Here is a 13,210-nt window from a genome sequence, read left to right as displayed (position 1 = left end):
CCCCAAACCCCTAATTGCTATTTTTAATTTTTTAATTTTGTTAATTTTTATTGTTTTTGGCGCAAATTCACTGGTGACGGCCATCTATCTTTTCTCAAAGTTTTATTTCTGCCTCAAAACCTCTCGATTTTATTAAAAATCATTTGGGATGGACTCTCCAGTCCCTAATCTATCGAATATGTTCATTGATAGTGGCAAATTGATGCCGGATCAGTGACCATGTACTACAGCATGCTGGGGGAGGGGGTAGGAGCTTCAGGCTTCACCTCTTTTGGGTCCTCCAAGGGCTGGGAAGCCGGCCTGGGTCCGTGATTCCAGGAAAAAATCCCGCCCAGAGGGTGTTCTGGAGTCTGGTGCCAAACACCGGCATTATTTTGGCATGATGTGAGTGCCTCAGCAGGGCCCTACAGTGGCCAAGGTGTGAATTTTCACCAGACTTTTTTTCGGTTCCTCTGGAAAGTTTATTCTTTGGACCCAGCTTGGACGCAGCCAGCGGTGCGTCGGTTTCTTCTGAACCAGTTGCGCCAATGGCAGAGATTCCTTTTCAGGAGCCCTCTCATCCAGTTGTGGCAGAGCTCAATTGCCTTATGCCATAAGGATATTATGCCACTTTTGTCTCCTGACGCTGCTTTTCTTTTAGATCTGGCTGATACCCTTGCAGGGACTAGTCACCATGGTCGCCCCGGGAGTCCAAATTTGAGTCAGCAGACCTTTTAAGCATGGCTTTGTCCACCATTTTATTGCTACAGTTCTGAAAGCAAAAAGTTGGACTCTCCTCTTTCCACGTCACAGTGTTCAGTCATGGACCATTCCAGTGTACTGTCCTCTTTTTTTCCATCCCATCCACAACTTCTTGGTCTGGCTACAGAACAATAGAATGTCCAGGCTGCTCTTTCTGACCTTCTCAAACTATGGCTAAGCTTTATGTGCTTGCGACTGCTTTTCAGCAGCTCTGAGCAAATAAGGTGGATTCCGCTGTTGTGTAGGATACCTGGCGCACAGACCTCCCTAGTGATAGAGGACTAGTGTTTAAGGACTCCCAGGATTGCAGAGTGGATATTTAAAAAAACAAACAAACCCTTTTTGAAGTGGCTTCATCAGGGCGGCGGTGGCGGCAGCCTCCTTTGTGACGCGTGCCTGTCACATGAGATTTTACAGGGTGCCCTCTGCGGAATTGGATGTCTGTCCCCAGCTAGTGCTGAATGATATGGATTATGTGGTGGATGCCCTTTATGATTTTATTTGAGTTCTTACCGCTTATGCGGTGTCTGCATGTTGGCCTCTTTGGCTCCGTCCTTGGGCTGGTGATGCTGCCTCCAAGACCACTTTAAGAAGATTTCCTTTCAAGGGTCAGCTTTTCTTGGGCAAAGGTCTGGATGACCTCGTGGCTGGTGTTTCTGATCACCGCCCTAAGTCTTCCTGTGAACAAGTCTTGCTGGACTTTGGGAGGGGCCGGTAGTAATTTTCATCCCTACTGCCATTTTTGTTGGGGATTCTCAGGCTCTTCCTCCTAAAGATATCCCCAGGGATACAGTCCCCATGACAACACTTCCAGACGTCCTCAGACATCCGGATCCCGAGCAGCTACTGCTTTTAAATAGCCCTCCAGAGGCCGTCTTGCTCAGTTTTACCAGGAGTGGATTCTTATGTCCTCAGATAAATGGGTGCTGGGAGGGGCACAAGATAGATTTATTTTGCCTACCTCTGGATTTGTTTCTACACTCGCTGGCAGGTTGGCCAGAAAAGGAGTCAAAGGTCTGCACTACTTTGCAGTGTCTCTTGGACATCTGAGAGTTAAAACCTGTTCCAGAACATAAATTGGGCTTCGGCAGATACTCTTTATACTTCATCGTGCCAAAGTACAGTTCAGAGGACTGGAGGCTTATTCCGGATCTCAAGTTGGTCAATCGCTTCCTGCAGATTCCTCATTTCTGAATGGAAACCGTGGGCACAGTGATTGCTGCTGAATCTCCTGGGGAGTTTCTAGTGTCCTTAGATCTCACGGAGGCTTTCCTCCATATTCCAATATTTCTGGAGCATTGCATGTTTCTGCGTTTCCATGTTCTGTAACAGCATTTCCAGTCCGTGGCTCTTCCCTTTGGGCTCGCGACAGCTTCCTGCAATTTCACTAAGGTGATGGTACTTGTAGCAGTTTTTCTCTGCAGGCAGGGTGTCCAGGTCCATCCTTTCTTGGACAACTGGTTGATCCAGGCTCCATCTCAATACAAGTGCACCCTTAAGGTGGAGACGGTGGTCTCTCTGCAACAGAGCTTGGGTTGGATTGTCAACTTCAAAAACAGCAAGTTGACATCAGCTCAGACCTTGGAGTATCTGGGCCTTCTCTTTGACTCCAGGCAGGGGTGTGCATGTCCGAAACTTCAGGAGCAGTTCAGAGATCTCCTGAACCTTTCAGCTCCCACGCCCTGGTATTATCTGCAGATGCTGGAGTCCATGGCAATCTCCTTGGAGGTAGTCCCCTGGACCAGTACAAACATACACCCTCTACAGGAGTCCCTCCTCTTTCGGTGGTCTCCGCAACATCATCCCTTTCAGATGCCGCTCCTCTGGATAGAACCAGCGTGCAGAAGTCTGTGCTGATGGCTTCTGGGGCAGGCTTTCCATCAGGGCAAGCTTCTTCGGATCTTAGAATGGTTAATACTTATGACGGATGCCAGCCTGTCGGGTTGGGGTGATCACTGCGGGGACCACTCTATTCAGGGGCAGTGGTCTCCTCATCAATCAATTGTTTGGAGCTTCAGGCAATTTGCCTGGCGTTACTTGTTTCCAGCCCACTCTGGAAGGAAAAGCGGTGTGAGTGTTCTCAGACAATGCCATGGCGGTGGAGTATATAATTCGTCAAGGGGGCACAAGAAGCGCTCCCATGTGCCGGGAGTCTCGCATGCTGTTTCGATGGGTGGAGTCACGTCTTCTGTCTCTCTCGGCAGCACACGTGGCCGGAGGAGACAGACTTCCTCAGTCGACAAGTCCTGAACCTGGGAGACTGGTCGTTCTTGTGGAAAATGTTTCCGTCTGTTCATGCAGCGCTGGGGTCTTAATGGCGTCACTCTCTCACTTTCTCTCTCTTAATGTACACAAAATCAAGTTTCAAGTTTAATTAAAAATTTTTATACCGCCTAATCAGCCTTCTAGGTAGGCGGTGTACAAAGTCATAGTTAAAATACAAATTTAAAAGGACAGGTGACAACAGACTTTTAGAGACATAAAACCATAACAAGTGGAAACAAGAGAATAATAGGCAGGAACTACAATTTCAAAGATAAAAGTTAACAGTTTAAGGGAAAAAAACAATAGGAGGGTAAATAAAAATAAAATCATTCTAAGTCGCCCTTAAAAGGGCAGTTAAGTTTCAAAGGCTTCGTTAAAAAGAAAAGTCTTTAGCTTTGCCTTGAATTGATTAAGAGCTGATTCATTGTGTAAGTAAGTTGGAATGCTATTCCAAAGAGAAGGCGCAGTCACCGAAAAGATAGAAGATCTCATTGTATTTATGTATCTTAGTGACAGAACAGAGAGAAGATTATGAGCTGACGATCAAAGAGCCTTAGAAGGGTTGTATGGGATAAGAAAATTATTGATGAATTCTGATTGGTTATTTTGTTGGATTTTAAAAGTTAACAAAAGTATTTTATAGGTGATTCTATATTCTACTTGTAACCAGTGAGCTTTATGTAAAAGGGGGTTTACCTGGTCATGTTTTTATGCATTGAATATGATTTTTACTGCAGTATTCTGTACTATCTGAAGTCTTCTGATTTCTTTTTTTGTTATGCCTTTGTAAAGGCTGTTGCAATAATCTATACATGAGATCACGAGCGAGTGAATTAAAATATTCAAAGAGGCTGGTTCTAGCAATTTGGATAAGGCTCTAATCATGTGCAGCCGGTAAAAGCAGTGCTGGACTACAATACTAATATGAAGGTGATAATTGAATTTGCTGTCAAAAGTAACTACAAGTAACTTTAATGAAGTTACGATGTTAATAGATAGGGTTTTGAGTTTTAAAGGAACCTGTAAGGAAAGTTCTTTTTTGATGGGAAATATCATCAGTTTAGACTTTGCGATATTCAAAGAGAGCATGTTAGAGTCAAGCCAAGAATTGATCTTTTCCAATATTTGATTTATGAGTATTACTTTGTTTGGGTTGTTTAGGTTTATAGGATGAACTAGCTGGACATTGTCGGCATATGCGAATATTGTAAAACCAATATATTGTCCTAATGTTAGAAGGGAGGACAGAAAGATATTGAATAGTAGAGGGGATAGTATTGAACCCTGTGGGATCCCATATTCGGTCATGAATGAGTCTGAAGATGTTCTGTTAAAAACTACCCTAGCAGACCTTTCGGAGAAAAAAGACGAAAACCAGCCCAGTACCTGGTCTGTTATTCCGATTTCGCTCAAACGTGCTAAAAGAAGCTTGTGGTCAATTGTGTCGAACGCTGCGGAGAGATCTAGGGAGATAAGAAAAAACAACTGTTGGTGGTCGAGATAATACAGTATTTTTTGTAGTTAACCCAATAAGAGAAAGTTCAGTAAAGTGATGTTGACAGAATCCCGTTTGGTTAGGGTGAAGAACTTTAGTTTGTTCGACGAAGTTGGATATTTGTCGAAAGACTATTGTCTGTCAGCTTTGCTAAGAATGGGATGTTTGCTATGGGTCGGTAATTTGAAACTTTTTTGTAAACTGGTTTTGTAATACTTTATTATTGGGTAGATGATTGACTTTTTCCAAGTATTGAGAAATGTTCCTGAGGTTAAACTAGTACAAACTAAGATTAAGATGTCAGGACCAAAAAGTGAAAAGAAGCGTTTCAGTAAGAATGGAGGAATGTTATCTGATTTGGAGCCTATAGTGTTTAGTGAATTTAGACAGCGCTGAATGTCCTGGAGTGTAGGAAGAGTAAATCTTGAGCATTTGGAAAGAGGAAAGGTTGACTTGGGTGTAACAGGTTTTGTATTAATGATGTTTGCTTGTGAGATTGAGCTTCTAATTGTTTGAATTTTGTTGATAAGATAGGAGGCAATAGCTTGAGCTAAAGGTAATTGGGCAGGTAAATTTGACTCAAACTTCTGTGTAGTTAATGATTTTGCTATAGCATATAATGCAGAGGTATTTTTTGCTTTTTTTATTTGTTTGGAGTAATACTCTTTTTTGATCTATTAATTTCAGACTTGTAGTAGATGGCTTGTTCCTTGAATTTATTTAGATTGTTTAAGTTTTTGTTATGCCACCATTTTCTCTCTAAAGAGCACAGTTGTTTTTTAATAAGGGCTAAACTGGGTGTATACCAAGGAGTTTTTGATTTATGAGGGGAGATGGTGAAAGTACGGGTAGGAGCCAAAGAGTCTAAAAGTTTGGTTATAGAGGCTGTCCAAGAAGCGACTTTATCATCAATGGAGGATCCTTGCTGGCATGTCCTCTAATTGAGATTGAAAGTTAGAAGAGATAGATGCCTCATCCAGCTTTGTATAGTCTCGAGAGGTAATTATCTTGGGACTAGGATTAATTACATGAGTCTTGATATTCTAGGGAAGTGAGATAAGAAAGTGATCAGACCAAGGAAGTTGTTTATAGGGCTTAACCTGAAAACAGTCATTCTGAGATTCTGGCACAAGTACCATATCAAGAGTATGTCCGGCTTTATTGAACCTGGTTGGTGTCAGGTCAAAAGCGCGCCGGGACAAAGGCGCGCCCAGACAATTGAGCGCAACGCGGAGGCGCGCGCTGCTCAAAATTAATGTTTTTAGGGCTCCGATGGGGTGTGTGTGTGGGGGGAACCCCCCACTTTACTTAATAGACATCGCGCTGCATTGTGGGGGCGTTGTGGGGGCTGTGGGGGGTTATAACCCCCCACATTTTACTGAAAACTTCACTTTTTCCCTGTTTTTAGGGAAAAAGTTAAGTTTACAGTAAAATGTGGAGGGTTACAACCCCCCAAGCCCCCCATAACGCCGGCGCGATGTCTATTAAGTAAAGTGGGGGGGTTCCCCAACAAAACCCCCCATCGGAGCCCCTAAAAACAGTAATTTTGAGCGGCGCATGCCTCCGCGCTGCGCTCAAATGTCTGGGCGCGCCTTTGTCTTTCGCGCCGTTGTCTATGAACCGGAAAGTTGGGTTTGTAGGGGGGGATAGGCCAGTGTCTCCAGTGAGAGGGGATTTGAATGTTCGGCGGAGACATATTAAAAGTAAAGACAGTTAGAATAAGCAGAACAGGTAGAAATAATTCTGGAAGGTTATGCGTAAGTAAAAGAAAAGAAGCGGTGCATGAAGGAGCGTATGCGTTGCAAGCAAGCCCAGTATATACAGCATGTACCGGCACATACACTTTTGTGGGCGGAGACCGAAGCGCTGCTTTGCGGCGGTGGGAAAGAGAAACTCGGGCGTCAGTCTGGAAAAGTAAAACAAATTGATGCAGATACAAATAGCTTCTTTAGCCTTCATATGCTGAGGAAAGTGAGATCCTGCTTTCATCGTCCTTGTTCAATCCACCATCCTCTCTAGACTGGATTACTGTAACTCCATCTATATAAGCCTAACTAAGAAAAACCTACATAGACTTCAGCTAATTCAGAATGCCACGGCTAAGCTTATTTTCGCAAAAGGCAAGTTCGACCACATCTCCCCACCTCTCCAAGCTTCACTGGCTTCCAGTACATTCCAGAGTCCTCTTTAAATGTGCCTGCTTAGCCTTCAAGATCCTACATGGCGTCCTTCCTCCCGTTATCCCACTCTTTTGGAATTCCTCAAGCCCACACTCCACTAGACCCTCCCAAAAACTGAAACTATCTTTCCCCTCTATAAAAGGTATATCCCGCGCAGGAAAACTTGGAACATCCCTCCCCTTTAGAACCACAGAACTCTGGAACAACCTCTCATCCCCGCTCAGAAATTCAAGCTCCCTCCAATCCTTCCGCAAACACTTGAAAACTTGGCTCTTTTCAAAAATCTAATCTCCTCCCGCTCTCTGGTACCCTTGTCCCTCTCTATCTTCTTAGTTCCTCTCCTATAACCCTTCATTGTAGTTCCTTTCCCCCTAACTCTGTAAACCGTGCCAAGCTCTACGCTTGTGGAGATGGCGCGGTACACAAACCTAAGGTTTAGTTTAGTTTAGTTCAGTTGTAGTGGTGCAAAGTGAGTGAAGTATTCTATCAGTAAGCGTGCCTTTGTTAATAAGTGGGAAAAGGCTGAGGGATTCCACTTCAGCTTTCACAGCCAATCCCGCATAATCATTGTTCAGCCTACTTTAATATAGATTTGAAAGCTCTCAGCGTGTAATTATCTCCTTTTGTGAAATGAAAAATTTATATTCCCACTAAGACTTTACCCTTCAAAGAAATTCTATGCAACTAGTGATTGGTCTGTATTCAGACTTATTTCATACTTTCATATTTCCAAACACACCCATTTCATTTACTATCCCCGTCTGTTTCTGCTCCACATGACAGAGACTTTAAATAAAAATTCCTGCAGAGCTGTCACTGATTTCCCTCCCAAACTAGACCCATATAAAGCCTGTCTAGGAATGGGGGAGAAGGGCTGGGATGGTAGAGGCAGGATAGAATAGTGCCTCTGCTCTGCCACCTGGCAAGATGTTGGCTAAAGCCACTCTCAGCAGCTGCATAAAATCGGGACACACAGAGTAGGGTTTTTGTGCGCTCTTCTGGGCACTGAAATGGAATCTCTTTTATAGCCTCTTGCCTACATTTAAGTATGATTTGTGGTAATATTTAACGCCAAAGCTAGTCCAGCGCTAATTAGCCCAGCAGCTCTATAGTTCAGTGCAATGGGATCAGCACACACGCAGCGCCAACCATCTGCACTGTCTAAGAACATAAGAATAGCTTTACTGGGTCAGACCAATGGTCCATCAAACCCAGTAGCCAATCCAGAGGAGCCAAAACCCAAGGAGTAGCAACATTCCAGAATCCCAAAGAGGAACAAAAGATTCTAGAACCCCCAAAGAACATCCAGATTCCTGACAGAATCTCAAAGACTAGCAAGATTCCGGAACCCCAAAGAATAGCAACATTCCATGCTACTGATTCAGGGCAAGCAGTGGCATCTCCCATGTCTGTCTCAACAGCAGATAAGAACATAAGAATAGCCTTACTGGTCAGACCAATGGTCCATCAAACCCAGTAGCCAATCCAGGTCCCTAGTACCTGGCCAAAACCCAAGGAGTAGCAACATTCCATGCTACCGATCCAGGGAAGGGCAAGCCTGGGATTTCTGTCACCTCCCTGGCAGCTCTTCTGAGTTAAGAACAAAAGCATCGCCTCCGCTGAGTCAGACCATAGGTCCATCATGCCCAGCAGTCCGCATATACACTGCTTCTCATCTGTAAGCACCAATGTATGGCTCACGTGAGACATAGGCTGGCCAGTGTGGCCCCCTTCCCCCTCCACTACACCAGCCTACTCCAGTATAGTAAAGAATAACAGGGTGAAAACTGGCCAGGACAACAGATCCTGTTATCTTCCCTGGAGGACCACTCTCACTTACACTAGACATCCTGCAAGCAACTCATTCATTATAAAGATACAGTAGGTTTCCCTCACCTTTAAAGATAATGTACTTGTCACTCTGTTCTCCTCTTTTCTGCCTCCAGTTGTATGCATTGGCTCCTCCAAAATGCAGAAAGAGACTTTGATTTTTGCTCACTGCTTTTCTTCCTCCCCTTGTTCTATTTTCCTGTGGCAAAGCTCCCGTTTTTATTTTCCTATGGGTGGTTATTACAAGATCAGCACACCCTTTTTTTTTTGCTGACAGACCTTACCCCTCCCCCTTTCCTACTAAAGATTCTCAGTAGGTTAATAGATAAGCAATTCCTGCTGATTCCCTGATCCCTGGGCAGGAATGACATTAAGTAAGAACATAAGAATTGCCACACTGGGACAGACTGAAGGTCCAGCAAGCCCAGTGTCCTGTTTCCAACAGTGGCCAACCCAGGTACCAAGTACTTAGCTAGATCCCAAGTAGTAAAACAGATTTTATTCTGCTTATCCTATAAATAAGCAGTGGATTTCCCCAAACCATCTCAATAATGGACTATGGACTTCTCTTTTAGGAAATTATCCAGGTCTTTTTTAAACCCCGCTAAGCTAACTGATTTAACCACATTCTCCAGCAATGAATTCCAGAGTTTAATTACACGTTGTGTGAAGAAATATTTTCTCCAGTTTGTTTTATTGATGGTAATAGAAAGCCAGCCAAATAAATTTTTGCAAAACACTTTTCAATACAGCAAGAAACCATAAAGCAACTGTGGCAATGTAGTGAAAAAAAATCCCCCATCATACATTTTTATACAGGGAGTGCTTCTAACCCCTTTCCTCCCATTCCCCACAAACCCCTAACACCCTAACATCAGGGACCTGGACTCTTATGGCCCCTGGAGAATATCAACCATTATCCCCCTTCCCCCCCCCATCCAGGCCGTACAGTAAAAACAATTTGTTTATTGACAACCAAAGATAAATAACCAGCCAAGGATGTCAACAAAATAAGAGAGATACAATCAGGGTTCACCAACATTAGATAAGACAAATATGGTCATCAACAATAGTTTGTTTCTCCTGTTTGTTTTAAATCTACTTCTTAGTAGCTTCATCGTATGCCCCCCTAGTCCTAGTATTTTGGGAAAGAGTGAACAAGTGATTCATATCTACCTTTTCCACTCCACTCAGTATTTTATAGACCTCTATCGTATCACCCCTGAGCCGCCTCTTCTCCAAGCTCAAGAGCCCTAGTCGCTTTAGCCTTTCCTCATAGGGAAGTCGTCCCAAACCTTTTATCAATTTCCTCACCCTTCTCTGTACCTTTTCTAATTCTACTCTATCTTTTTAGAGATGTGGTGTAACCATACCATGGCACGATACAAGGATATTATAACATTTTCCTCTTTGTTTTCCATTCCTTTCCTGATAATTCCTAACATTCTATTTGCTTTCTTAGCCGCACATTTTGCTGAGGGTTTCAACACATCCTTTTCCTTGGCAGTGAATCCTAACTTGGAACCCTGCACAATGTAGCTATGGTTCGGGTTCCTCTTTCCCACATACATCACTTTGCACTTACATTAAATGTCATCTGCCATTTTCTTGCCTAGTGTCCCAGTCTCACATGGTCTTGCAATTTTTCACAATCCTCTTGAGATTTAACAACTTTGAACAACTTTGTGTCATCAGCAAATTTAATTATCTCACTAGTTATTCCCATCTCTAGATCATTGATAAATATGTTAAAAAGCAGCGGTCCCAGCACAGACCCCTGGGGAACCCCACTGCTTACCCTTCTCCATTGAGAATATTGACCATTTAAACCAGTGGTCTCAAACTCAAACCCTTTGCAGGGCCACATTTTGGATTTGTAGGTCCTTGGAGGGCCTCAGAAAAATATAGTTAATGTCTTATTAAAGAAATGTAAATTTTGCATGAGGTCAAACTCTTTATAGTTTATAAATCTTTCCTTTTGGCTAAGTCTTAATAATAATATTGTCATTTATAGCTGTTTTATTTTACTTTTATGATTATGATAAAAATATAGAGGGCCTCAAAATAGGACCTGGCGGGCCGCGAGTTTGAGACCACTGATTTAAACCTACTCTCTATTTTCTGTCTTTCAACCAGTTCTTAATCCATAGAAGGACATTACCTCCTATCACATGACTTTCTAATTTCCTCAGAAGTCTTTCATAAGGTACTTTGTCAAATGCCTTTTGAAAATCCATATAGACTATCAACCGGTTTACGTTTATCCACATATTCATTCACCCCTTCAAAGAAATGCAGTAGATGTCCTGTTTACCAGAAAACCTATCCTTTTCCCGCATATGCCCTTTCAATCTACCATATCAGCAATTCCAAGCCTTGCCCCTGTGCCCTTTTAGCACATGATATATTCTTGCTAAATAATATTCTTGAGAATTCTATATGCTTCATCATTTTATAATGTCATAACAGATGTTGTCAGGCAGAAGAACTGGATCTTTGCTTGTTTTTTTTGCTTGTCATAAGTTTCACTTCTAGCTTATGGCAGCTGATAAGTATAGAATCCCAATATAAACAACTGGGTTAGGTCAAAAAAGCAAAACTAGTTCCAAAGAACTGGGTAACTAATGAACAGATAAAGGAACTAGGCAAAAAATACTTTCCACTTTAGACGGTGCTCAGAATCCAAGATGGAATTGAAGAACTCAAGGTGGGGAATGAACCCCTACCAGAACTCTTATGGTATCTATCATTGCACCATGATTACTGTGAAAAGTTGTTTGAAACGCTTAATCAGGTAGATAATACTGTATAACTTGCACTCTTTCAAATAACTTGTAGAAATTTTGAAAAATCAGAGGTAAGTAACTTAACTGAAGATTGCTGCTAGCGTTAGTTAGGCTGGGTCCTGACTTGTTTCGCCTCACTGGCTTCCTCAGAGAACCCGCAAACAATCTTGCATATTGTTATTTGTCCTGAGTAAAACAGAAGAACATGATACATATACATGATATATGATATCATTTGAGGAATAATTTACCTGTTGGTCAGTTTTTAAGACTCAGACGGCTGTGTAGCACTAAAGATGAATATAAACTCCGGTCCGTTGACATGTGGAATCGTTTTAAAGAACGGGGGTATCCTCATAGCATCATCAAAAAGGCTTACAAACGTACCTTATATGCCCACCGTACATATTTGTTACAACAACCACCCCCTGCACAGTCTGAACCACGAATGGTGTGTACGCTTCCTTATTCGTACAAAGCTTTTAATATCAAAAAAATCATTACTGCCCATTGGCATATTCTTCAGGTACACCAATGCTTAGCACAACCCCCCCTCTTTGCGTATTCCAGAGGAAAGAATGTACGGGACAGTGTGTCCCCTTCACAATTTTTGAGCACAGCAGTGGTCCCCACAAATCTTCCATCTAACGGACATTTTAAATGTGGCCATTGCATTGTTTGTGCGCAAGCGCTGGAGACTTCATGTATTCACCATCCTAGGTTACCTAAGAAGCATGTTTTACAACAGCATTCAGATTGTGATACCCAAGGGGTTATTTATATGATTTTGTGCCCATGTGGACTTCTTTATATAGGTCACACTACCAGAAGCATTAAGACCCGTATCATTGAGCATATGAGTAAAATCAGAAGGGGCGAGATTAATGCTCCTCTAGTGCAACACTGGCTCGCCATTCCGCACCAAGTACAGGATATACAATTTTTGGTTCTTGAGGTGGCTCATTGCAGGAGGGGGGGTGATTCTCAAGCGTGGCTATGGAAGCACGAACAGAGTTGGATTTTTCATTGGCAGACAGTGACTCCTTTGGGACTGAATAAAGAAGTGGAGTGGTGGGCGTTTCTCCACTAGGTGATTGACATTTCTTCTCAAGCATAAATATCGGGTGCTCAGCTGAGCGCTCACGTCACAGGAAATAGAATAATTCACTGATTTAAATCCAGGTACCTTGCCTCCGTCGTCGAGAGTTTGGTATGAATTTGGCATTTCATTACATTTATTTTTCATATGTATCATGTTCTTCTGTTTTACTCAGGACAAATAACAATATGCAAGATTGTTTGCGGGTTCTCTGAGGAAGCCAGTGAGGCGAAACGCGTCAGGACCCAGCCTAACTAACGCTAGCAGCAATCTTCAGTTAAGTTACTTACCTCTGATTTTTCAAAATTTCTACAAGTTATTTGAAAGAGTGCAAGTTATACAGTATTATCTACCTGATTAAGCGTTTCAAACAACTTTTCACAGTAATCATGGTGCAATGATAGATACCATAAGAGTTCTGGTAGGGGTTCATTCCCCACCTTGAGTTCTTCAATTCCATCTTGGATTCTGAGCACCGTCTAAAGTGGAAAGTATTTTTTGCCTAGTTCCTTTATCTGTTCATTAGCTGATAAGTGTAGTCAGAAATGTCTCATAAATCATTTTTTAGACTTTTAATACACTGATTTATTATAGTATGAGAGGAGAGAGAGAATTTTTCCATTTTGAGGTCTGATCTCTTCACCTTTAGCGTTATCTAAAGGACACTGGTATAAACACTTAGGATCTCCTGGTGAATAGGTTACCCAAAGACTCCAGAAAAAGAAGGACGGATTGAGACATCTGGGTTTTCTCTCCATTGCTTTCATTAGAAGTAAAACCCAAATGTAGGGTTACTAGACATCTTTTTAGAGGA

General features: G+C 42.5%; 1 protein-coding gene across 2 annotated transcripts in view; it reads right to left on the bottom strand.

Moving 5' to 3' along the window:
* Positions 1 to 13,210, bottom strand: part of CERS3 (ceramide synthase 3) — an 80,847-nt gene that overhangs the window by 62,452 nt on the left and 5,185 nt on the right. The window contains exon 1 of one of the 2 annotated variants that reach the window (XM_033920223.1): positions 8,578 to 8,711. The exons of the other annotated variant lie outside the window; for it this stretch is intronic. The gene's annotated coding sequence lies outside the window, so the exon portion shown is untranslated. Of the gene's footprint in view, positions 1 to 8,577; positions 8,712 to 13,210 lie in introns of those variants that run through there. 2 annotated transcript variants of the gene reach the window in all.

This window comes from Geotrypetes seraphini, chromosome 14, assembly GCF_902459505.1.
Source record: "Geotrypetes seraphini chromosome 14, aGeoSer1.1, whole genome shotgun sequence".
Taxonomy (NCBI): Eukaryota; Metazoa; Chordata; class Amphibia; order Gymnophiona; family Dermophiidae; genus Geotrypetes; species Geotrypetes seraphini.
Note: the sequence above shows the minus strand (reverse complement) of the source record. Positions and strands in the feature narration are given on the sequence as shown.